At 40.9% G+C, this 26568-nt stretch overlaps 1 long non-coding RNA gene across 4 annotated transcripts; it reads left to right on the plus strand.

The window, feature by feature from the left end:
- The first annotated feature begins 749 nt into the window (after positions 1-749).
- On the plus strand, positions 750-23382 carry LOC107509652. 4 transcript variants are annotated; one of them, XR_004952621.1, is made up of 6 exons: positions 750-988; positions 10303-10358; positions 13461-13524; positions 14922-15040; positions 19777-19981; positions 23198-23382. It is a non-coding gene; the product is annotated as an uncharacterized LOC107509652 (long non-coding RNA). The 4 variants fall into 4 exon arrangements; XR_004952623.1 differs by having other exon boundaries at positions 23203-23382; XR_004952622.1 differs by having other exon boundaries at positions 13475-13524.
- Positions 23383-26568: the final 3186 nt, after the last annotated feature.

Here is a 26568-nt window from a genome sequence, read left to right on the forward strand (position 1 = left end):
GCCAAGGAATTGTAGGTGGGAGAGCTTCAAAAATCTCTGAAGAACCATGTCAGAGCTCATGAGAAAAGTCAGCTTTAAATAACTGTAAAAACAGAGATCACAAATGCTAAACTTTGGGACAGTACCACTTAAGTAGAAACTTTTCTGCTCCCCTAACCCACTCACCCTTACTTCAACCCTGGAGCGGTAAAAACTATGATTAATCAGAGGAGGGAAGAGAAGCCCTTCCCTTCCTTGACTTCAGGCTCCACTTAAAAGCAAATTTGAAATTTTTACTATTATATAAGACTGGGTATTTTAATGCTAATCCGAAATTGTAATTTATGACTTGAAGTGACCCTAGAACTATGTATATTACCCAAGAGTGACCAGAAAATTACTGAGGATCTCCCCTACCCTTGGCTGAAAACTCAGCAAAAGGGACAGTGAAAGACAAAAATGAAGTCGTTTTCTTGTTTTCTGCTTATATTCTACGAGTTGCTTGTTCCAAAAACATTTGCATGAGAACGATGCATTTCTATTTATCAGAGTCTCACCTCTTCTACAGGGCTGAGTGACAGATGCTGTGGAGTTTTATTTCAAATTTGGTTTCACTATGATAAATGCCCTATTTACACTCTACTTTCTCCAAGGGGCCTTGTCAGACCACTCTAATTAGAAGGGCATTCGTCCTTCTTCTTGGCCACTGAGCATGTCTGGGAAATCTCTTATTTATAAGGTAGAACTTCTATCCAGAGGTAGAAGTTGAAACACCGGGTACTCAGGCCTAACCTCCCTGAGGCGATCCTGCAAACGCAGCTGGCAGTGAGAGGAAGCAGGGGCTGACCAGACTCCATTCTGGTGACAGATGGTGGTAGCAAAAGCAACATCCGGTTTCTAGAGGCAACAGTGACAGAGAATAGGAGCGATTTTCTGGTGTTGGTGGTGAAACCTGCAGCGTCTGTGCCCAGCGGGGACCGAGGAGCCTTCGTTGGCCCAATTCTGCAGTGTAGGTTTGGCAACAATTCCTGGCTCTGTAGTCACCTAGACTGGTTTGCTGCTGCTCCTGGATATTCAGGGAGTTTCTCAGTAGTCTCCTTTTTTCTTTTCTTTCCTTTCCTTTTCTTTCCTTTTCTTTCCTTTCCTTTTCTTTTCTTTTCTTTTTTCTTTTCTTTTAAAATAATTTTAGATTTACAAAAAAGTTGTAGAGATAGAACAGAGAGTCCTTATGTACCTCCATTCAACTTCCCCTCATATTAACTCTTATATAACCGTGGCACATTTATTAAAAGTAAGAAACTACCGTTGGTTTGACACTATTATCTAAACTATATACTTTATTTGGATTTCACTGACTTTTCCGCTAATGTCCCTTTTCTCCTCCAGGACCCAACTCAAGATTCCACTCTCCTTAGTCTCCTCTCATCTGTGACAGTTTCTTAGAATCTTTCCTTGTTTCCTAAGAGAACTGGTCAGTTGGTTTGTAGAATGTCCTTCAAGTTGGACTTAGCTGATGTTTTCTCATTATTCGGCGAGAGTTATAGAGTTTGAGTGGAAATATGGCAGAGTTAAGGTGCCTCTTCCCCTCAAGGGGTAAATATTAGGGGTATATGATATCCACATGACTTAGGACTGGTGATGTTATCCTTGATCAGCTAGGCAAAGTGGTGTCTTCAGGTTTTTCACTGTGACGTTGCTATTTTTCACTAAGTCCAGCCCACACTTAACAGGAGAGAGAGTTAACCTCCATTCATGGGACAGGGCATATCTTCACATATTTTTGGTATTTTCTGTGATCAAGATTTGTCCTTTCTCCTCCATTTATTTAATCAGTTCTCAAACTAGCACAAGAAAAGAGCATTTGTTAATAAAACTTCAGGGAAATCTCTTAAAACCTAATGGCAGTAAAAATAGCCTGGATGTCAGTCTGCAGATATATTAGAAACCGAGATAAGAAACCACTTAGAGAAAGATATCTTACTACAAGAAAGATATCCTCTGTGGTCTGCTCTACTCCCTTGGCTTCTGTCACAATGTTCTTAGTTTTTCTTTCCTCATGGCTTCAACCAGCCATAGCATTAGCCTCTCCTTTGTCCCCATGCTACATGACTGTTGCTGTATAACATCATATGACTACACTTAGGGGTCGCCTGGCTCAAATTCTCAAGAGAAAGAAACGAATTTTCTCAAACTTGCCTGCAGATTCATTCTTCCTGAGCCAGGTGTCTATTTGAATCCAATTAGCTGTAACCAACACCGGGGTGGAATTACTCGGTTAAAGGGGGAAAAAGTACAATGATTTTGTCACTTCTTTGTCAAAGCTCTAAGAATGAGTCAATTCTACAAAGAGGGAGTGTGTGGGCCGGCACTGCAAAACCACTACTGCACTTTCCTTGAGTTCTTCCTGGAAGAAGTGTTCTACTACTAAAATCACATTAGAAGTCATTCATTTTAAAGTTTACAATATGGGCTCTTTTGCTCAATACACAGTGCTCTTCAGTGATCATGTCCACTCTCTAATATTTTGGGGTTTTTGCCAGAAATTTTGTTAGCAGATAAAATAGAGATGCTGTAGTTGAAGCATTGGTGATGAATCATGTCAGCCTCTCAGCCTTCTCATACTCTCTCTGGTGGCTACCAAGATCCTCTTCAGAATATCGTTTAAGGGAGGAAGACCAGACAAATGGTTTACTTCTCGGGACCTCAGTTTTCACACTGAAGAATGAAAAGTTGCTGCTTTCACATATCATTCTCCTGTATGAGACTGTACTGAGGTGCCCTAGGAGATTCGGAGTCCGTATTCCTAAAATCATAAAGATGAGTCTGATAATATATCCTTAAGAGTCCCAGAAGGCACACCCAAACTGGATCATTGAGAAACATTTAATAAGGAACTCTAAAGAGATGTGAGCAGGGTTCAGGAAAGATAGAGTACGGCTCAGTACCCCTAGGCGTGCAACCACAGGGAGCTATCTCTATGCCTCAGGCAGAAAGGACAAAGGAAGCAGTAGCTCCTGGAGCAGAGATAATAGCTATTTGGCTGCAGCCTTCAGCAGGTAGAGGCAGCCAGCCCTAGAGGATGGGAGAGAGGGCTGGAGCAACAAATACTCTATCCCACCCTCCTCACTTTGATCTCCTGCTAGTAGCTGCGGTCGACTAGACCCAACCAGAAGCCAGAGGGCTAGGTTGCTTTTGAGTCAGTCCACAGATTGCAGCCTCCCAGGCAGACAGCAGGGTGGGTAGAGAGGGTGGAAAATGGGTCTGGAGAAACACAGGGAAGTCATCCAGCGCATACCAGACAGCTGGTTTGTGGTCAAGCCTGGCCTAGAACCCCACTTTCCTGACTTGTATCATCATGCTCTTTCCACCCCACCACCCATCTTCTTCTCATTTTCTTCTATCATCACTCCAGGCAGGCTGCGCCAAGGCTCTTTGCTTGTTACAGATGAGGGAGTGGCTTAGTTCCTGAAATGTGAGGGCCCCATTTTGGCCTGCATTTCACACAGTCTTTGGTAGTGAAAGACCTGGGCCTTTACCCCTGATTTTCTTGGGTCCCCTCCCAGCTCTGGAAGCTTGAATTGTATGTATGTGGCCCCTCTGTCCTGAACTCTGGTGGACTTGCTTCTAGGCAGAGTTCTTTGCTCAGCAAGCTCTCCTTATAAGCACAGAAAAGCCCCCCAATAATTTATGTGTTTGTGTGTGTGAGCGCGCAATGGAAAAAAAAAAAAAGCCTCAAATTGCTTTCCAAGTAAGCGAGGTTTTCATTCTTCCTGGAAAGAGTTCCCTTGTCTGAGGCTGCTATTGCCATGGTCAATTGAAAACTAGGAAGCTGCTTTTAGCAATGCTTGCCTGTACTTTGGAATGTAATTGAAAACAACTGTTCTACTTCTCCTGGAACTTGTATGGAGTTGGAACCAACATTGGCAGCTAATCAAGGAGAGACTGGGAGTGGAATGGTTTGGAGGAGGAGAGGGGAAGATAGTGGTCAGGTCAGGGCAGAGGAAAAACAAGGCTTATTGGTGAGAAGAAAGAAAAATAATTTGAGGTTTCCATGTAGAATAAATTTCCAGCTGAATTGCCCAGATGGCAAAATAGGTTGTGGACCAAAAAAGCTAAGTGAGTTTTCAGAGTGACGACATAGTCTCAGATACAGGCAGTAAGAAGGCTAGTCTCAAGTAGGACAGGAATCCTAGTCTTTGGGGGGGGGGAGGGCTTTAGACAAGATTTAGACAAGCATTACCATCCCCATTTAAAAAAGGAAATGGGGAGGCTAGTTCACAGAGCTTCAGGGAATAGCTCATAGAAGATACAAGGGCTGGGCTCTGAGCCTTCAGAAGGAAAGCTCCCATTGGCTTTCCAGTTACCAGTCTCACTTCAGTGAGGAAGACTAGAATGCCCACTCATACCAACATAACCCTTCTGTTTCCTACAGGCGCAATATTCTCTGGCTTTAGACTTTCTTCATGCATCATAATTTTATTCCTAAGCAAATGGCATACCGAGGACAGATGCTGGCTCAGCCAGCTAGATCCATACCTGGAATATATCCTTCCCTGAGTAGTGTACCTCCAAGTACGGCAGGAATAGGGGCTGTAATTCCTCCAGGAAATCTGGTATACATTCTTCCAGTGCTTTGAAAAATACACAGAATAGAGGGGTAAGTTCAGAAGACAGGGCTCTTAAATGCCCTTTCTTATAAGAGATAGAACATTTGAACCCATCATATTGGAGAGAGATCAGAGTTGATCACATACAGAAGCATTAGAAAGGCTACTTTGGGGAAATTATCACAGTTTCTTCCTAGAGCTCTCTGTGATTGTAATAGCTTGGAATGGTTGAAAACCTTCAGGCTAGGTATTTTGTCTGGGAGTCTGGGCCTCTGAGGAATCAAAAACAGACTGGGCCATAGATAGGTTTCTGAGGGGGCATCTTCCCCTTTCCTGACCTTGCAGAAGACTCCGCAGTCTCATTTAATCCAAAAATGTAAACTTTCCTTTTCTTGTGGCCCTTGTGAGAGGCATAAAATGACCAATGCTTAGAACAGTGCCAAGTACATAGTAAGTACTCGATAACTGTTTCACATGTATTGACTCATTTAATTATCACACACTATAAAGTAGGTACTATTATAGCACCTCAGTTTACTCATTTGTAAATATTTAGATATGTAATTTGCTCAAGGTCATGTAACTAGTAAGTTACATCCAGAGATGTCGTGATGTGCTGCTCAGATGCCCCTTCAGGAATGAAGAACTTATGCCTCCAGCTTTGAGAGTGTGGCTGCAGATGGCCCTTAGCCGTCAGCCCTCTTTGGGAATGGCCTTGGCTGAAGAGAGTCATCAAGCCCAGGGATTGCTTTCCAGGGCAGCTCGCATCCAATGACTAATTAATACAGGAGTACAAAGGTTCAGCTCCTTGTTCCTTCTTGGGATAATTCTGAAGATCCATTTCAGCTTCAGAATCCTGCGGGGTTGACTGAGCTGCAAGGAAACTTTGAGGCCAAATTCAAAATCCTATTTGAAAATATAATGTCTTGCCCATAACAGATACTCTGTTTTTTCATTGAGAGGGAATATGTGTATGGTGTATGAACCAGGAAATTAGAAGGATCCCCTGTGTTCACATATGGTTTAATAATACTAGTAGAGATTTGTTGCTGATTTTGCTGAGCAGAATTGAGGTCCTCTACGGTTTTCTGATAAGCTTCTAAGAGCATGAATTCAGTGAAGGTTGGAATCCTGAGAATGGATAGCCCCTAAATGACACCACGAGGGGCAGGCACTAGAAGAAAGGTAGAAACCACCCCTGCTTTCTCCATGAGGGCTTTCTAAGTGTAAAATTCTTGGTAGAAATGCTGAAAGATTATCCATGTACTGTCCTCACAAGACTTCTCATAGAGGTCTATATTTTTGACCTGACAACAACATTGGAGGTGATACACCTACTGCAGATGAGGACACTGATGTATGGAGGAGCAGAGGGTTTTCTAGCTAATCAGTGGCAGAAATGGCTCTGTAACCTTGTGCCTGGACTGCCATGCAGGGCTCTTTCTATTGCTCTGATCTTCTATTTTGAAATTTCATGAAACATTTCCAATACTATGAGTGTGCTAGAGACAATTGATGCAGTGATTATTCCATGTGTTCCTCTAACACTTTCGCGCTTCCTTTGTGTTTAGCTTGGAATGAGGTGGCCACATCTGGCACTGGACTGTGAGTCCAAGTGGAACGTGTGCCTCTTCTAGGACAGTAAGCTAAGATCGATATTCTTCCTCTCTCCTTCACATGTTCTGCAGAGAAGAACTTGGAGATCGGGCAGAGCATATAGCAAAGCTCGAAATGGTGGAAGGCTTCCCAATTTGTATGAGACTTTATATGAGCATGAAATAAGCCATTGCTCTCTGAAGCCACCGAGATTACAGTATTTTGACTTTTGAGGCAGCTAGCAGTCACACTCCAAGTTAGTGGGCTTCTACCACTGGGCCAGCTTGCCTGAACAGAACAAAATGAACAAGGTTTGGCAATGGCAATGCGCCATTTGGAAAAAGTCAACAGGAATGTGACACTTATCACTTGGACACTCATTGCTTACCTCAGAGGCAGAAGGCTTGAGAGAAGGCAAGAGTTCCAAAGCTGAGCAAGAGAGGTGATTGCTGCCTTCCCACTTTTCTTCAGGAAGTCGGGTTTCCATGGATGTAGAGAAGTCAGAATTAGGCAGCTCTTACATATTCTACCTCAGTTCTTTAACATCTAGGCATGGGTGCAGCCTGAGCCCAGCTGCATCCCCTCTCACAGATGCACTAGAACTCGTAGGAGGAACTGAGCCAATGCTACTTCTCTGTGAAACCTTTGTTCCAGACCCCACTTCATGCCCCCATCTGCAGTGGGCCCCTCAAGACCTGGCTCTGAAATGAGATTTAGCCCAATGGCATAGCTGTGACTCTAAACAGAACCCTGAAACAAGACAGAGGAAAGGCAGGGCATTCTTTCTGCTGGGCTGTTGGTTTTGCAGTCATCACTGGGTGACTTTTTGCTCTGAGAACTTAAGTTAAATGTGGGTTTCTGGCCCTAGTGTTGAATTCTGGCCAGCTAGCCTTATAGTCTTCACATTTCCTGCCACTGAGCTTGGCACGCCCACAGCGGTCCATTGATGGAGGCCTGGGTTGCCTGTGCCTTTTTCTCTTTTCCACTCTTGGCATCTTATTTCAGAGAGACTTTCCAGTGGATGTTCACATACACACATTCCAGTGTCAGCAGATCCAAGGCCAGGCTTTCATACCCTCACCTCATGTAGCTTTAGGTTAAGCTATTTAAGGTCATGGTTAGTGGTTTCATTGCATGTAGACTCTTCAGAGAACAGGATGTGATACAGCTAGAAGGTGATTCTGTGGTTGCTGATGATATAGATTATGTGAGAAATTCCAATAACGGAGCCGATTTCTTCCATTTTCACTAGTAACAACATACTCTCTCCACTGGGTTATGGTAAATCTTATAACTAGTATAATCAGCAAATTCAACAAATGCCCAGCTTTTTACATATAAAACCAAAGAGACACGGTCACAAGTACTTTGAGTTTTTTTACTGACATTTTTCTTTAAAAAAAAATCTATTATGTGTTACTCATGAAAGTTAAAACAATACAATAGAAAATATTTTTCTAAATCCCTCTAACATGTAAGTGAAGAGTTTGACATATATTCTTCCATATTTAATGCTTACATATATCCATATATTTTTAAAAGCATAAATAGGGTCATACTATATATATTGTTCTGCGACTTTCCTTTTTGTTTTATTTTAAGGTGTTAGGACATTTTTCCATGTCAATAGAATCTATACCATCTTTTTAAAAAATCTATAGGGTGGATGGACCATGACCTACTTAATTATCCATTGACAGAAATTAGGGTATTTCCATTCACTTATCATTGTGACCAATACTACAATAAGCATATTCATACAGTATATCTTTGCATACCTGTCATAATTTTTCAAGGATAAATTGCTAAAATTAGAAATATAAGCTCAAAAGGCTTGTATACGTAAAATTTCAAATTGTGACTAGATTGTCTTCCAGAAATGTTGTAACACTTTATTCAGGGATGGTATTAACTAAGGATGGGTATGTATAATGTTTGCCCATTTTAGAAGAATTGCCATGTGGACATTGTCATTCAGAACACAGATGGCAAGAAGAGAAGCACTTATTCCATGTGTAGGGGTGGAGGGGAGGGCAGAAGAGACAGACAGACAGAGAGAGAGAGAGAGAGAAATGGAGAGAGAGAGGGGGGAGAGAGAGAGAGAGAGAGAGAGAGAGAGAGAGAGAGAGAGAGAGAGAGAGAGAGAGAGAGAGAGAGAGAGAGACGGAGAGAGAGAGGATTTGGGGGAAAGGTAAAAGTATCATGCTATTGTACCTGGAGTTGGCATTTAGTCTCATCTCCTTTCCTCTCTCCACTAAGAGTATCACAGCATTAAAAAAAATTTATTTTTAATGAAATGATAAAAGTTGAGTTAGTCATTCCTTCCCATTTTGTTTTCCTTATGTCTACTCTAGCTGCAAGCAACCTCTCTAAGACTGTCTATATATGTCCCTGTATCAGTTTATTTGTGCGAACTGATTTAAAAGATACTTTTCAAAACTAAATAGATCACTTTTACTTATTTATTTTTAATGGTGCAGAGAAAGTTTATCTTCTTCAAATTCTTTGATCAGATACATTTATCCATCCTATCCTGAATTCCAATAGTTCAAGACTTTTTCACCTTTGTCTACTTTATGAAAGACCTCTGGATTATTCTGCCTATTGTGGAAAGTGCTCTGTTTTATCTTCTCTATCTCATCTAAAAGGGTTTTTTTTTGTCTTTTTTGGTATCATTTCTTTGCCATACCAACTTTGTTCCCTCACCCACATTTTCAACCTTTTTAACACTATATTTGCATATCAATCAGTATTAGGAGATAAACTGAGACATATTAAAAATGTTAAGAGTTTATTTAACTAAAAATTGATTCCAATGGAGTCATGACCAACCGGAAGTGATTAGGAGCGCTTCTGCAATGGGAACCAAGGGAAAGACTTACATAGAGAAAGTGTGGAAGCAAAAAAAAAAAAAAAAAAAAAAGAAATACATTTGATTGGCTAAAACATAAATAAAGCTTAGTTGACTATCTGCGATTGGTTGTCCTTAGTATTTTGATTTCATAACTGTGAGGCATTAACAGGCTTAGATTTTGGTTTGCTTATGTAGTCCACCATAACATGAAAGCCTTGGTCTAATGGCCTTTTTGTTTAATTAATTTAACATAAGAAATAGAAGAAAAGAGAAAAAATTGGGAAAGGGGGGCTTCAAAGCAAAGTTACTGGATAAGAAGATTTGAGATGCAGGTGAAGTTTTCCTATTTTATTTACTAAAATGTCTCCAGTCATTTCCAGCTTGATGCTTTGATTCTATAATCTTTGTTTGCTTATTTATCTTTGGCTCAAAATCATTTTTTCATGTGAAATGTTGTAAGTAAAGCAGACTAAGAAAAATAAGTCATTTTTATTGCTAACTAATACTGAGGCTTTCCTTACCCCAGCTCCTCACTGTCTTCCACTGTGACCTCTGGGGTTGGGAGAGAGTATTCCCTATGACTCCCAACAATCTGCAGAATATGGTTTAAAAATCGCTGGAGAAGCTCTGAGCATTCTCCTGACTTGAAATGGTGTGTGTCTGTACCTGCCCTTACCTTACAATTTCTCCCCACCTATGTAAATTATATCCATCACTTGAAGCCCAGCTTCTCCAATCCACATTCCTGACTTCTCATCAATATATTTGTATTATCTTTCTTTATGTTCCTGCCCTCTGTTTCCCCTGCTTCCATTTCCCTTCCCATCTTTCTTGGTCTTGAAAAAGTGTAGAATTTTTAAGTAACGAGCTATATTCCAATTTGACTGGGGCTGAGGGCTTTTGAAGGAAAATGGTAAGAAAATAGGATCCAGATCACAGAAGATGATAATTGTCTGGGGTAGCCACTTAAGTCTAGAGTGAGAACATCAGCAACATGCACTGTTGTAAAGCAGCTTGTATGTAAAATGATTTTGAAGTTCCTATCCAGTCTAGCATTCCTGACTTCTATGATCAGAGTTGTTTCCGGTCTGACAGCAGGGGATGGAGCGAACTGGAGCAGGCAGGACCAGAGGCAGGAATGGAGTGTTCTATAACTTGGTCAGTGAGCTGCACAGAGTAAAAGCCACAAAAAAAGCGATGTCTATCCAAGTATCCTTCCTTTGCCTCTCTGCGACATGTCTAAGTGGGTTTTCCATTTCTCCACAGGACTTGGGAATCTGAAATCTTTATTTTCTCCATTGGGGAATCTGAAATCACCTCAAGTAAGCACTTATTTGGCAGATGGTGCATTTGAACTTTTGGAATTTTCCTTACAGTCTCTATTCCTCTATCCCCGAACATGTTTAAACATTTATCTAACATTTTTAACTTTTAAAAACACTTCCACATCCACAATATCATTTTATTTATTTATTCATTCATTCATTCATTCAAACTAAATTTTAGTGTTAGAGTATATTATGCTAAATATTGCAAAGTTATCACAATTCTCAAACAGTCAAATAAGCTATTAAACAAAATGTGGGATGTATGGTGTTGGCAAATTGCAACAGGATTAAACCATTCATTCTCAAGATGAAACTATAAATTTGAAAATGCATTCGCAATATCATTTTATATTTATATCAACTCAGTCATGGGAAATATTATCTTCATTTTACAAATGAGGAAACTGAACACCTAGCAGGTTAAATGACTTGCTATTATTACATAATAGTTATTACATACAATAACTAATATTAGTGGTAGAACTATTAAAAAACAAACAAACAAACAGTGAACTGAAAGCTAAGAGAACATGATGACAAATGTATGCTCCTATTGCTGATATGATTCTGTGGGAACAGCCCCCTCTGCCACTGTGCCCACTGCCAAGTTAGAACCCCATTATCCCATGAACTCACAATGTACTCGATATGAAAATCTCCACCTGAAAGAAAATTAATTTGGACTAATAATCATTACATCTCAAGGTGTGGGTTTGAGGGAAATAACATTTTGAATGACTCAGGAGTCAGCACAATTAAAATAAAGTAAGTTTTCAGAATTGATTGGAAGCAAATAGGCCAAGAGAACATGGTGACCAGATTTTGCACATTTAAAATACATTCCTGTTTAAGAAACAGAAACTTTCTAAATCATCTCAACGCAGTACAAGATGGAAATAAAGATCTCCTGCCAAAACTCCAGCCACCACAGAGTCTGTTCAGTTTCCTCAAAGTCCTCTGCAATGCGACAGAGCGTGTCTGTCATCTATGCCCAAGTGCTGTGCTCCACCCTTCCGAGCAGCGGTGTCTGTTTCACAAGCAGAACTCTGGCACCTTTCAGAAACTCCACGTTTGAAAGGGAGAAGCCAGGGTGGGATGCGGGGCTCTGTGAGCACTGGGAAAGGGTGTGGGACCTGGTCTCTAAGCTCAGAAGCACCAGTGACGTTAAATCCTCACCCTCCTCCCATTCAGGCTGGAGCAAGCACCCTGAAAACTCCCTTTTGCAGCTGTGCAAACTGTGCTTGCCGAACTGCAGCACGCCCACTGCCCTCCATGGTTATTCCACAGCCACAGCTTCATTGGCCATATTCAGAGGAAAATAAAAAACACGCCTATTTCCCAGGTGGTCCCTTTCCAGTGAGATGAAATTAAAATAAAGCCTGAAGTTTAAATGAGAACTCTAGAGTTTCCATGTGCCTTCCACTTCAGCCTGGTTATAGCAGAGCTGACCGGCTGAGGGCTTTTCTTTCAGGGTTTCCTGAGGAACATCCTGGAAAGATGGCTATAAGGATGCATCTCTGTCTAATATGCATCTGCTTCAGGCTTCGAATGTGCCTCCTACCCTACCATGGCGGATGATAGTTTCACTGGCGGAATGTGGAACACTTTGAATTTATTTTAAAGGCTGGCCACATAGAGGGAGGGGAAGGGAGAAAGTTAATCAGATTTGTCCCAGGTCTTGTGCGAGTTCATTGTCCCCACCAGTCAGGCAATACACAGACTGCCCAGAGTTCCATCTCCATGTCTGAGGCGCTCCCACCCAGTCCTGTGGGACAGAAGGAGGCCATTTTCCTTGGCAGGAATGAGTGGTAGTATCCGCATCTTCCACTACAAGCTTTTCCAAGTCCCTTTAAGATTATTTCTAATCCCAAGTACCCTGTAAATCACCATGGTTGTTGGGAGTGCATTAAGATCATCCATGGAACTTTCTAGGAATATAATTTCATACTTCACGTCCAGATATTCTCATTCAGTAGGCAGGGATGCTACGGGGCCTTAGCATTTGTGTAGTTTGAAAGTGTTACAGTGATTCTCCTACAGGTGGTTTCAGTATTTGCCAGTTTTCTCAGCTGAGATATCTACTGAAACCACCCCTAAGAGTGGAATTCTAAAATTACTGGGAAAAACAAATTAAGCGGCAATCTGCACTAGAAGGTAAGGAGATAGCCAGTTTAAAAAGACAGGAGGATATAAAACCAGGAAGTTACAGCATACAGAAACAAATGCTTCATTTGTAGACAAATGGAGTAGGGCTATTATTTCTAGGAAAACTACGTTAGTCTGCAGCTAAAGTTAATGAATAAAATTAGCTGTGCTCTAGCTACAGAGAGAGTGCCCAGCAGAGGATAGGAGAGAAGCAGAAGTCTCATCCCTGAGGTCAGATATGGACAATATTAGACCCACCTACACCCAAGGAGCAGGGATATATGTGGACAACAAGCCTCAAGGAAGAAACATGAGTACTTAAACACCGATATTTTGACCTCTCATTTTCAGTGATACTGAGCACCTTAAATATGTTCTAATTGTCAAGACTTTCATTTATTATTATCATTATTATTAAATATTATTAACCACCTGCTATGTGCTAGCCAGTAGACACTAGATGCTAGAGGGACAGTAATAACGCTGTCAAAACTCTTTGCCTTTGATTATTTTTCTTCTTGCCTTATTTTTATTTGCCCTGAGTTTTTTTGTTTAAACTCACTCCACATGGTAAAGAGGCAGCCCCCAGTTTACACCTTTCACCTTAGAAACTCCAAGAAAAGAGAAAGCTTCTTTCTCTCAGGTCTATCAATCATTCTGAAGGAAATATTCAGGTCTGCTCTGATTGAGTCACATGCCCAACCATGGCAGATGATAGTTTCACTGATGGGATGATGACCAAACTAATATATTCATTCCATTACACATGTTCTTCTTGCAATGTGGCTGACATACCCAAGGGGGAGGGGTTGTCCTATGTTCCCTCTCTTTGAATCTAAGTGGGGTCTCTGATGGCCTCAACCAACAAAGTACTGCAGAAATGATGATATGTGACTATTGAGGCTCAGACATCAAAAGGAACCAGTCTATAACTGTCAGTCTTCCTCTCAGTATGTTCATTTTAGATTGCAGCCTCCATGTTGTGAGGAAGCCCAAGCCATGTGAAGAGGCAATGGTGAGTGCTCTGACCAACAGCCAGTACAATGTGCAGACATGTGAGTGAATGAGCATGTGAGTGATTTCATCCCCCAGCCTTCAAGCCTTCCAGCTGTGGCCTCAGACATTGTGTTACAGAGACAAGCCATGCCTTTTCTGAATTTTGATCCACAGCACTCATGAGCGATAATAGGAAGTTATTCATGTTTTAAGTAACATTCAAGTTTTGAGTAATTTGTTGTGGAGAAATAGATAAATAATTGTTCATTGGACTAGTCTCTGTTCCCTGGCAAATGGAGCACTGCAGTAGGGGAGCAATTGTGTTACTGAAGAAGAGAGGTTATAAGGTAGACAAGACAGATAGATACCACAGCCCGCTATAATAATAGTAGGAGAAGTTAATGTTCCATAAAATTAAGAGAAGATTTTATAATATGTTTTATTATATATTATGTATAATATAGAATATACAGACACACAAAAATATATGTATATATACAAACAACTGGAGCCGGTCATCATTATCAACAGTAAATGGAAAAAGATCTTGACTTTACTATTTAATTTCATTTGCTAATCATGAGCAGTCTAGTATCATCCAGGCAATGTTTGTGTTTCCTCAGATTTATTATTTAGGCTGTGATTCTTAATTCAGCAAGGCCTAAGAACAAAATTACAGCAGCATTACAAAAAAGCTTTAGGCACAAGCTTTTTTGTGACTTAGGAGGTTGAGCTTGAAAGCTGGTTTAAGAAAGAGGTTCTTCGGATCTTTAAGAAGAGACCACACATGAGGGTGGGGATGTGGGGAGCAATCACTTTCAAGACTTGTTTCCCAGGACGGTTTCCCCATACCAGTTCTGCTCTGAGCAATAAAGAAGCCTGTTCTTTTGTCAGCTTCAGGTCAGTATTAATTTGCATAACTGCAGACAAATCTCAATTCCTCATTAGCAAAACAAAGTAAGCTCTCCAGAAGTACCCAGAATGTTTTCTGCTAAAAAAAAAAAAAAAAAAAAAAAAAAAAAAAAAAAAAAAAAAAATTTCCTCATAGAGATCTATTCTGAAAGCTCATAACGCAGGAGTGGAAAATATAAATTAAGAAATATCTAACATATGCTCTTTCTCACAGAAAAAAAATAAAAGAAAACTTTATTCTGCCATCAATTTTATTGACAGCCACCAGAGAGGCCAGAGACTGGGCTTCTGGATTAGGGGGTGAGATCTGAAGTAATAATGCCTGCATCAAGGCTCATCTATAAGAAAAAGACAAAACCAGTAGACATTCAAATGCTGTGTGTCTGAGAAGGCAGGCTCTGGGGAAGAGGGAAAAGGTGATCGGAGTTTGTCTACCACCAGCTCTCTGGTTGGACAGTGGTCATGACTGAAAACATCCTCTGGCTCCATTCCTTTTCAATGCAGAGCCATCGCCAATGGAGGAGTGCAGATTTTCCCTGTCTCCCTCATCTCGATGCACATGAAAACAGAAGAGATGCAGAATACTTCACAGTTCAGCAGAAATGGATCCTATTTCTGAATTGGTAAGTGAGAGTGTTCAATTGGTGAATCTTAGTGAGTATTTTGTTTGTTCAAGCAGTAAATTTTTAATAATTGGGATAACACTTGTATAACAGAAAATTTTACCATTTTAACCATACATTTCAGTAACATTAACACTAAACATTCACACTGTAGTATAACCATCACCACCACCCATCTATTTCTAGAACTTTTTCATCTTTCAAAACTGAAACTCCATACTCATAAAACAATAACTGTCCTTCTCCCCAGCCCCTGGAAACTACCATTCTACTTTCTGTCTCTGTAAATTTGAATGCTCCAGGTATGTCACGTAAATAGAACCGTACAACATTTGTCTTTCTGTGACTGTTTTATTTCACTTAGTATATCCACATTAAAGCATGTTTCAGAATTTCTCTTTTTTAGGGTGAATAATATTCCATTGTATATATGTACCACACTTGGTGAGTTTTTTAAGAAGGTGGATTATCTTCAGTGATATTCCTCAGGATAACCTTTTTTCTCCCTATTATCTTCTCAACATTAAATATTTGTTCAAAGATGACTTTTTCCCTATATTTTATCATTATATCTGCTTTCTCTTTCCTCCTTACTTCCTTTCTCTTTTCTTCTTCCCTTCCTGTATCCCCTTTTCTCTCTCTCTCCTTTGTAATAGCAGGTGATATATACTGCTTGTATCATAACTATAAATTTCTCCCATTAAACTGTCAGTTTTTCGATAGCAGAAACCAAATCCTACCTTATGGGAAGCCTTAAGTAAAGCTGAATAAATACTCAGTAGATGAAAGTTGAGTTTAACTGAGTAGAATGATACTCAAAGTAGACAGCTAAATAATTATCTCAGTCTCAGATTTCTTAAAATCAGCTGAGACAGATCCATTTATTAGTTTTCTATGTCTGCCATAACAAATTTCCACTAACTTAGTAGCTTAAAACAACACAAATTTATTTATTATGGTTCTGTAGGTCAAAATGTTCAGTGTGAGTCTCACTAGACTAAAATCAAGGTTGTCAGCAGGCTACATTCCTTTCTGGAGGCTCTAGGGGAGAGTAAGTAGTGCAGCCGCAATTCATTTTCATTGTGTACACACATACTGATCTGACCCATTGTAAAAAAGCTCAGCCTTTTTCTTCCTCCATCAGCTGGTCGTAGAGGAGCTCATACATGGCCATAGGTTTGAGCTAATGGACAGGTGCTGGTGTAACAGTTACAGATGGTATGCAGAGCTGGGCTACCTACCTATATAGCTTGCTTGTGTTCTACAGTCCTACCTGCCAATCCTAGATGCAGCACTTACATTTTATGATGGATTGCTACTGGCTCCACCCGTGGGCTGGATCGTGTGGTCCAAGCATTGCAAACTAGAACTACTACAAAGCTCTTTCCTACTTTGAACCCTATTCAGAGTTGGCAGCCTTTCATGTCACCCACTCTACCAGTTGGAGCAGTGTTCCCAGGAGGGGAATATTCTGCCTCAAGAATCAGAAGTGGCCTATCAGGTGGTTGGAGGTGCAGGGAGCAATAAATTTTTTTTTGCTTTGGAAAGTATGTCCCATTTTGCCTCAGGCTACTGGGCACCTACAAATTTTACTGATGTAGCACTCCTGAAAATCTTCAAAGGAATTCTCTCACATTCTCTGGAGTGCGTGTATCCTACCAAGACCTTTAATGCACTAGTCACTGTGCTCATCTGGTCTGATAATAGATATTATCAGTATAGCAGAACATGATGCTAGCATGGCTCCAAGGAGGATGGTAAAGGAGATGGCCCAACTGAATGAAGTAGAAAAACCAAAGATTACCATGGTGTGCAGTGGAAGGTTAATTAAAAGGCACAGAGAAGAAGGCACGCTGGAGCAGACGTACTACGTAAAGCCAGAAAGCTCGATTATATTATGACTTAACCCTATTTATTGATCTAGTGAACAGGAGATGGGTAGGGAAAGATTTTGCTGTAAGGAGATTGCATATTGTCTTATGAGAGAAAGACCTTTGCATCTTTTCAAGTAAAACAGGTATATTATTCCTCAGTAGGGAGGAATGAGGTCACTTTTGCAGTCTCAAAAAGTTAAGAGAAATCTAGGGAGTCAATATTTTGGGGGGAATCAACCCAAATATCTCTATCTCATGTGTCCAAAACCCATTCTTTCTCAACCAGTGCCCTGACCTTGGCACACTCTTGGTTGGGAGTTTAACCTTTCTTGGAGCCCGACTACTATGTCAAATTCCTGTGGCTGCTTCTCAGCCTTCTCAGCCCTCCCTCTATAAGAGATAATACCTCTTTACATGTTACCAATGAGGATATCTCTGACATTCACTCTTAGCTTATAATTGTCAGTTAATCACTATCAGCTTTTGTTATTTTTCCAGATCATCAAGTTTACCAATAGCCATTCATTGCTTTCATAGTTATCATTTCTCGCACATTTCTCAAATGCATGATATATAGCACAACTTAATGAATTCTGTTCCACCACTATATCATCCCAGTTCATCGTTGCTTGAAAGTCTTAACAATTGCTTTGCTACCTAGTGTCAGGGGCTATCTGCTGCTCACCTACCACCAGTAATGGGGTACTTTTTGCCAGGTAGGTTTTAAATGATTCACTTCCAAATTCTCATCTCAGTGCTTGACACAGAGGGTTTCTGACTGTGACATTTTCAATAGCTGGGGTAGTAAGTACTTCGTTCCTAAAGACTGGGTGGTACACCCCAGTGTCTATCGAATAATCTTAAACCCTTATTATAAATCAGAGCACACTGAGCGAACTTCAGAAAGAGCCTATTTCAGGCAAAATTCTTCCTCTGGAAGGTCTTGTGAAATAAACATATATCCTTGACTTCATTTCCTTAGAAAAGCAGAACTCTTTGGTACTTTTACTTGCTCATAAGCAACTTATCAGTTAATGGTGCTTATTAGATGCCTACTATATGCTCAGTCACTAGGCCTGTACCTTGCACTCTGAGATTTTGATGAAGCTTATTAGCTTCCCAAGTTTTTCTGATATAGGTGATCTCTAGCAACTGTTATAATATTTTCCATCAGAATATTTGTCAACACACACAGGTAATATCTTTAGATATACGTTAACTGAACTTCTCTTTCAGTTGACTTCTGGATTCCAGAAAATGTACTCATACTATACTTCTTCTCTTTAATATTTATTAATAAATTGTGTAATGTAAGTCATCTCCTCTAAAACACAAACACCATAAACTCAGGGCCCAACTCTGACTTCTATCTGGTTATACTCCTCAAGTCAGTGCTCAGTAAATGTCTGTTAAATTGACTTTAGATGGTGGAGTAAGCAGAATAATGACCCCCTACGCAAAGATGTCCATAGTCTCATCCTCAGGAATTTGGGTCTGCTCCTTATGAATATGAATATGTTATGCTACCTGACAAGGGAGAATTAAGGTTGCAGGTGAAACTAAGTTTGCTAATCAGTTGACCTTAAAGGAAAAATCCCAGATTATCGAGGTGGGTCTAATAGAATCACAAAGGTTCTTTAAAGTCAAAGTTGGAGGCAGAAGAGGTCAGAGTCAGAGAGAAATTTGAAGATGGGGGAGGGGGCCATAAACTGAAGAAGGCAGGCAACTTCCAGAAGACAGATAAAACAAGAAGCAGATTCTCCTCTAGGGCCTCCAGGAAGGACCCCACACTAGACACCTTGAGTTTAGCCTAGTAAAACCCATTTCAGACTTCGGACCTCTAGAACTCTAACAGAATACACTTGTGTTGAGCTGCTAAATGTATAGTAATTAATTAACAATGCCAAGAGAAAACTAACATAGATGGTAATAGAAATGTTAGGTCTTAGTAGCATTTATTGAACGACTACCTTCCAGACACTTTACCTCTATTCTTCCTTGTCATAAAAAACTATTGTCCCATTTGGCAGATGAGACATCAGAGGCTCAGAATAGTCAAGGAATGACCGAGATTAGATTATTGGCACGTGGTGGAGCTGGGCTACAAACCTCTCAGATCCATACTCTTTCATGTACTCATGCTATTCAAAGTTTGGTGCCTAGATATTGTTACTGATTCATGTCAGAATAAGTACAGATATTGACACTGTGTGTTCAGAAACTTATTATAGTAATTCTTTTCTTTTTTATAAATTTTTTTTTGAAATATAATAATAAATAAGTAGGGGCTCATTTTACACATCTTTTTAATTTCACTTTTTTGAGTAATTTATTCTTACTGTATTTTATAAAAATACAGATTCATCATGAATTGGAGGGAGAAAAAAATGGTTCTAAATCCTAGACACTTTGAAAAGCACTACATAGAAAACAATGCTGAGATTTGGGGTTTTCATGGTTCCTTGCCTCGGGCTTTACTAGTCCCACAACAGTGGCAAGAGTGAGGAGCATGGCCCAGAGCTCAGGGCCCTCGTGGGAGGGGTCGTGGAGAAGGAGCAGCCTGATCTTCAGAAGTGTTCTTTTACCTGAGGGTAAAGCTCTCCCAGTTCTACTTCCCATTTGTACCCCAAAGCCTTGCCATTTCTACCTTCTCCCTCTCTTTTCAATAAAGACTTTCAAAATTTAACATTTTCTTCCCTTTCTTTGGACAGTTTCTTATGAGAGTGCATGTCCCCCCATTTCTCTCCCGCCCCACGTATATCACATGGCCTGCATTTTTATGACTCCAAGAATAAATGTATTTTTGGCTAACAGCTAAGAAGTATTTTTAGGCTCATAGGGCTGTATTTTTGTCTTTTTCAGAGCATAATTTGAAACAGATGCAGTTGCATGCAGCTTTCTTTCATTCTGTACCCAGTTCAGATGTCCTGCTGGCACACTTCATCCCTTGAGAAATATGTAACTCTTTAATGAAAACTGATCTGATATGAAGCACATCAGTCTAGAGAGATGAGCCATCCAAAGAACAAGAAGCTGGGATCCTGCCTGTTTCTTCAAACTGCTTTGGGTAAGCTGCATTTTGACCTTTGCTTTGCCAGGGCAAGGGGCTTTCTGCAGTCAAGATGTTTCATTAGCAAATGAAGGAGAGAGGTCGAAGGGTGGTCAAAATAGGAAAGATTTTCAAAGCCCAAAGAGTCCCATGGAGAAAGAGGAGAACATCCCCAAAGGAATCACTGCTGTTTTCCCTACCACTCACAGTTCCATGATGGAGCCAGACCACAGTCCTAAAGAGCTTGCATGATAGAAAGAGAAAGAATCCCACTAACATATCCCACTCATGAAATCTTCCACTTTCCGTAGAACTGGAAGCAATCTCTGTCATCATCTAGTTCAATATCCTTATTCTACAGCTGCCCTCCAGGGCTGTGTTTGGGTCTAACCGTGCTTTGTACCATTATCATCTGAGTAGACATCAAAAAGTTTCTTGAAAAAGTGAGTGAGCAAATGAATGAAATTGAGGCTCAGAGAAGGTAAATTTTTTTGTCCAAGATTAAAGAATATAGAAATAAAACAGACTCATTTCTATACAGTCCAGCAGGCTTGCTGGCAGTACCAATACAGAACTCCCAGAATGCTCCTGGTGTGAATTGAGACTTAGGAACCGGTTTTCTCTGAGCTTTCTGAGAGTTAAAACTTCAAATATCCCAGTTGAGTTTGACTTGTTCTATAACCAGGAATTCTATGCATTTTGAATCAAGATGTCCTGAATCCCAGTAGATGAAAAGTTTCATATGGCCAAAAGGGCCGAGCCTGTGTGAGCATTTTTCATGATCTTATTTCACTCGAGAAAGTAAAAACTAGGTGGTGGAGGGCCAGCCATGGTGAAAATGCTCCAAGGCAGAGGTTATTTGGACTCTGCTATGATGAGAGCTAATTGGCATATTTACTCTTTTCCAACAAAATAAAAAGTGAAGTTAAAGTCAATTTAAAACGCTTGCGATCTTGCAAAATTTGCAGATGTAAGTCACTATTGGAATCAAAATCAAGGAAATGTTGACAGCCTTCTTGGTTAAAACTCTAGTCTTCCTTTCTCTGAAAAATCTTTTGGGGTTTGGGACTAATCCAAGTAATAATAAAAGGAACATAATTGGAACGTTGGCCTGTCCATATCTGACTGGAAAAATGACCAGAGTGAAAAAGTGACTGTGAGTTTTGCCTCACAGATGGGCAGCTTGAACAATGAACAAAAGCTGTGATGTAGCTCACAGAGCCAGTCGCTGTCAGAGCCCTCGATGGGGCAGGGGATGTGCCTTCTCGGAGCTTTGTTTTCATATGAAAATGGTGATGGCAGTGCTTCCCTCACTGGATTGTTGTGACTAGGTCCTTTAACAGACATATCAATAGATGTATTGATAATGGCTAAACTTTTTCTCGCATTTGCTATGTGCTCAGGCACCGCCATGAGTTTTTTTAGTCTAACTTATTTCAGAAGCAACTTCGGGCAAATTATTTATCTTTTATTCGTTGTTTATTCTTACTTTATTGAGAACAAACCTCTGGAAATTAATAACTTTGTCTACCTCATAGAGTTGTTGTGAAGATTAAACAAGTAAATTTATGAGCATGTTTATTCAAGTATATGACCCATGTTAAGTCCTTAATGAATGTTGGCTATTTATGATCCATTATATTATACTGCCTAGTAATACTTAATAATATAATATTGAGTTCCTATGATACTATCTGAATGAGGAGCGGGGAAGAGGAGGAGGTCGTGATGACTATGGGGAGCTTCACAGAAGCGGGGACATGTTGGTTAACATGCACTCTCCACACTTCTCCATTCTGCCTGCTCATGCCCAGGGAGGCTGACCTATACAGGCTATACCGAGAGACTCCCTCGACCTCTGGCTTCCTCAGTGCTCAGCTGATGCAGAGTCTGAGCAAAGAAAGAGGGAGAGAGGAGAGTGAGGTCAAGGCATCTATTTCCCACCCCGTATCCTCTCACCCCTTCAGGCCTAAGGATGGTAAGAGCTCCCCCTCTGTAACTAGCCCCAGGCACTACAGTGTCACTTGTGGGTTCCCTGTAGTCTGCCCACACTTTGGAAAATAGTCCCTTCATTACATTCCCCTTGAACTGCCCAAGCAAGGCCTCTACAGTCTTCATTGGACCTTCTCTTGTATTCATTCTATTCCTATGCTAACATCTGATAGTGGTAGTAAACAGTACTCCAGAGGGATGAATTCTATAACCTTCACACTGGTCATCCTGAGTAGTTCCTTTTACCCATCTATACCCCTTCTCCTCTCTTCCTATCTCATCTCACACGGGAGGAGAAAGTACTGCAGGATTGAAACTTAGTTTAGATTTTTCTAGATGGGGCAGTGGAATGACAAAGGTTTGAGGGTTTTAGAGCATGGGTAAGAAGGTGTTGGATGATTTAAACTAGATAATTTAAGAATGAGGCCAAGTCGCTATCAGAAAAATGCAAATTAAAACCACAATGAGATATCACCTCATACCTGTCAATAAATCAAAAAACAGCAAGTGTTGTCAAGGATGTAGAGAAAATGGAACCCTCATACAGTGTTGGTGGGAATACAAATTAGTACAGTTACTATGGAAAACAGTATGGCTATTTTTTAAAAAATTAAAAATGGATATACCTTTTTCACTGCTAGGTATTTATCCAAAGAAAACCCAAACAATAATTCATAGAGATCTATGCACTCCAATATTCATGGTAGCACAGTTTACAGTAGCCAGGATATGGAAGCAACCTAAATGTCCATCAACAGATGATTGGATAAAGAAATTATGGTTCATATATACAATGGAATATTACTCATCCATTAAAAAGATAAAATCTGACCATTTGCAACCACATGGATGGACCTAGAGGTTATTAGCCTTAGTGAAATAAATCAGCGAAAGATAAATACCATATGATTTCACTTAAATGCGGAATCTAATGAACAAAAAGAACAAACTAATCAAAAACAGACTCACAAATATTGTGGACAACTTGGTGACAGACAGAAGGGAGGGGTGTTGAGAGGCTGGGTGAAGGGTTAAAGAAGTACAAATTAGTAGTTGATAGTTGGTCACGGGGTTGGGGAGCAGAGCAGAGGGAATGTAGAGTTAGCATTTATATGATGGCTAGGTGGAGGGGCAGGGGAAGGAGGGAGCAATTGGAGGATCATTTTATGAACTAAATAAATGTCTTACCAATGTACTGTATATTCGAAACTATTTTAAATATATATTTTTAAAAAAAATGAGGCCAGGAAGGTGCTAACAGACCAGAAGAACGACAAAGAAATCAAAGGACTGGTGATCTGTATGAGGCTGAAGATCAGGCGTGGCGGCAGGGAAGAGAAGAGACACCTGGATGTCTAAGAAGTTCGGTCCAGGGTGAGCTAGCGGGTTAAGATTTCAGAGGTGGAGACGTTCCAAGTGATGATAAGAGCCAGAGTGTGTGGGTGGGATTGGGTGGGTTAAGTGGAGAAGGGGTGATGGCCACTGGATCGGAGGAGGTCCAGGAACTGAAAGGCAAGGTGAAGAATGAGTTGCCGATGTGGTCGCTGACGTCACCAAGGATGGAGGCGCAAGCTGGTGCTGAAAGGACAATGAGGTGGGTGCTGCAGATCTCAGCGAAACCAGGGCGTGAACCAGGGCGGTGGTAGGCTACGGCGGCAGGAGGGAGAGGTATAAGGCACGCATCTGAAAGGAGGAATAACTCAAGGGAAGTCGTTCCACTTTGTGAATGTCGACTCCTTCGCGAGCCCCTAAGGAATATTTAGAAGAGAATTAAACAACATCCTGTGTCATTTGAGTCAGAGCAGAACAAACGGCACACTCATCTGGGGCAAAATATTTTAGGATAGTTGGAACCTAGAATTAGAGATGAAGGACTATCACTTGGAGAAGGAAGAGATCATGGCAAACAAATGTGTATTTGAATATTGACTCGAATCTCTAAAGATCTTCAAAATTTCTACCCCCACTTCTACCTTCCCAATAGAAATATCTCATACCCATTTTTTGAGCCTTTGTGTAATATGTTCACCTTCCTTTAAATATTGCGTATTACAAAACTTTCCTGGTTTAACAATGATGATTCAGTTCTTTAACAAGTAAATGAGCTGCGTAAAATTACACAACCCATTTCTCATAGTTTCCTTGAAAAACAAGAAGATGCGAGCAAAAGTAAGATCAAGGATATGAGACGAGTTTCCATTTAATTTACTATAAAATATAGTATGCCATTTCATTTTTGATCATTAACTACAGAACCAATTTTTTAAATTATTTAAGCAATACAAATAAATTTCTTGAGGTTGTCATAATTCTTCTTGTTTACCCTTTTAAGATTCATCCCATTGTTGGTCTCCTGCTGATGAACTTTTGCTTCTAACAGAGAAGCCCAAAGTCCCTTTCTTAGAGCAGAAGTATCGGCCTTGCACGTAGGGAAGATGAGGTCCTCGCCCAGGTTATATGGCAGGACAGCTATTTCCCCCATTATTCACTTCCTCTTTTTTTCCATTTCCCCTGGATTTTTACCTGGGTCTGTGACCACCCAAATAAAGACAACATTTCACAGCCTTGCTTGAAGCCCTGTAACTAAATTTCAGCCCACGTGATGTGAGCCGAAGTGATGTGTGCAAGTTTTGGGAAGTATCATCAAAGGGACGACACTTCTCTTTTCCTTGTCTTCTTACTGGCAGATGTTCAACTGAGACTCACACATCCATCTTTGTTTCTGTGAGACGGAAGCTATGCCCAAGATGGAAGATCAAGAAGGTAGAAGGAGCCTGGGTCCCTGATGACCATGAAGCTGCCCCATCGCTTTGTATCACTCACTCACTGGACTGGATTAAGCCATTGCTATTTTCGAGTTTTTGTTCTCTTAGCTAAATCTGATCCTCACTAAAACAAGGTATGATGTCCAAGTCCCACCGGGTTCCTCCCTAACTAGTTCTAGAAGCCCCCAGGGAGGACGTCGTAATGCGACAGGAGCTCATCTTTCGTCTCCCTCATGTCATTTTTGTTCTCCTTCTGCTCTAGACATTAGTACTTCTATCTCTATCAAGTTACCATCTTCACGATACCATCACTAGTATTTGATGCCGTTAATGAACAAGGTTCACTGTTCAGGCTGCTATAAGTTCCATGGAGTTCCATTTGATGGATAAGTGCACAGAGATTAGCATCTGCCACACAACAGATGTATCATGTGGAAGCATGGCCTAACCTCTTGCTGTAATCTGTAAAATGAGAATAATAGTATCCACCTCATGGGGTCATTGTGATGACTGAAAAAATAATGATAATCAAAGACAATATTTAATTTTCACTCTCCATGTGCCAGGATCTGTGTTCACATATTCTGTATCAAACATTTAATAAATGTTAACACACTGCTCTGTGATCCTGCCTGTAGGAGTGAAGATGGTGCTGCCCAGGACTAGCCAATGCTGCCCACATGATTCTAAAGGCATCTGAACGCTGGGGCTTTTCTCCATAGGATGCAGGACTGAGTTCACAGGACTTCTGTCTAACTGGATGACCTGAGTTGTAAAAACTTTTCTGTGCTCAAAATAGTTTCTCATCTACCCTTGACCCTAATATATTGTCCTTAAGCCAAATAACATGAGTCACACTCCCAAGTGTGTTTGTCCCTCATGCAAAGGGAAGAGGGAAGAAGATATACCATATGGTCTCTGCGATCCTGTCCGCAACCCCCGGATATATCTAGTCATGTCTGAATTTCAGGACGAACAGAGTCTCCAGCTGAAACCTATTCACCATCCCCTCCTCCTCACCCCGCTCCTGCGTGCATCACTTCCAAGAAAATATGTTAGGATCCTGATATATCTTGACATTTTACCATGATACGGTTGTCACCTTTTGGGGACAAGAGGGTCTCTGAACCCAGGAGCTTCGTTCTCTCCAACATGCGAACAGGCCTGTTTCTTTTTGCTTCCCCCATTGCCATCAGTATTGCCTTCCTCTTCCTAGGCTCTGAGTACACACATCGCCTCTGTTTCTCTCACCCACTGTAGCTCTAGGGTATGTGAGCTTTACTCGCTTTTGTCAGCTGTGCTCATGATTGAATATTGTGCCCGCAGGTGTGGGGGTGGCGGGGGCAGGAGAGGAGAGAGAGGTGGGAGCCTGAGCCAGACGTGAGCACCTTTCACATCAGGCAGTCCCTTCTAGCTTTTAACATAGACTCTGTTTTCCTTCTCGGAGTCATCAATGTGGAAACATTCTCCAATTTATCAAAAGTTACCTCATTATCTTTTTTTCCTTTGTTAATAATGGCTCCTATCTATACGCACTTCCCCCAGTGCTGGTTCCTCTTCCTGTCGGCTCTGGTTTCCATTTCTGGCACTGCCATCCTCCCAGGACCCAGATTTAATGTCTCTGTGCTGCCCAGTGGCTGAAGGTGGGTGCCGTTAGAATGGTGGCTGTGTGAACGGTGTCTCCAGAATTGGGTAATGCCCAGCCTGCTGGGTGGCACGCGAACCCTGCCCAGGCTTGCTACCTTGCAGTCAGTGTTTATTGCCTCTCCTCATCCAGTTAGTCCCAGGTCCTGTCCACCTTGCCCAGGTCCTGTCCATTTCCACTGCCGTCATCTCAACCCAGCCCCT

The sequence above is a fragment of the Rousettus aegyptiacus genome, unplaced genomic scaffold (genome assembly GCF_014176215.1).
Source record: "Rousettus aegyptiacus isolate mRouAeg1 unplaced genomic scaffold, mRouAeg1.p scaffold_m13_p_8, whole genome shotgun sequence".
In the NCBI taxonomy this organism is placed as follows: Eukaryota; Metazoa; Chordata; class Mammalia; order Chiroptera; family Pteropodidae; genus Rousettus; species Rousettus aegyptiacus.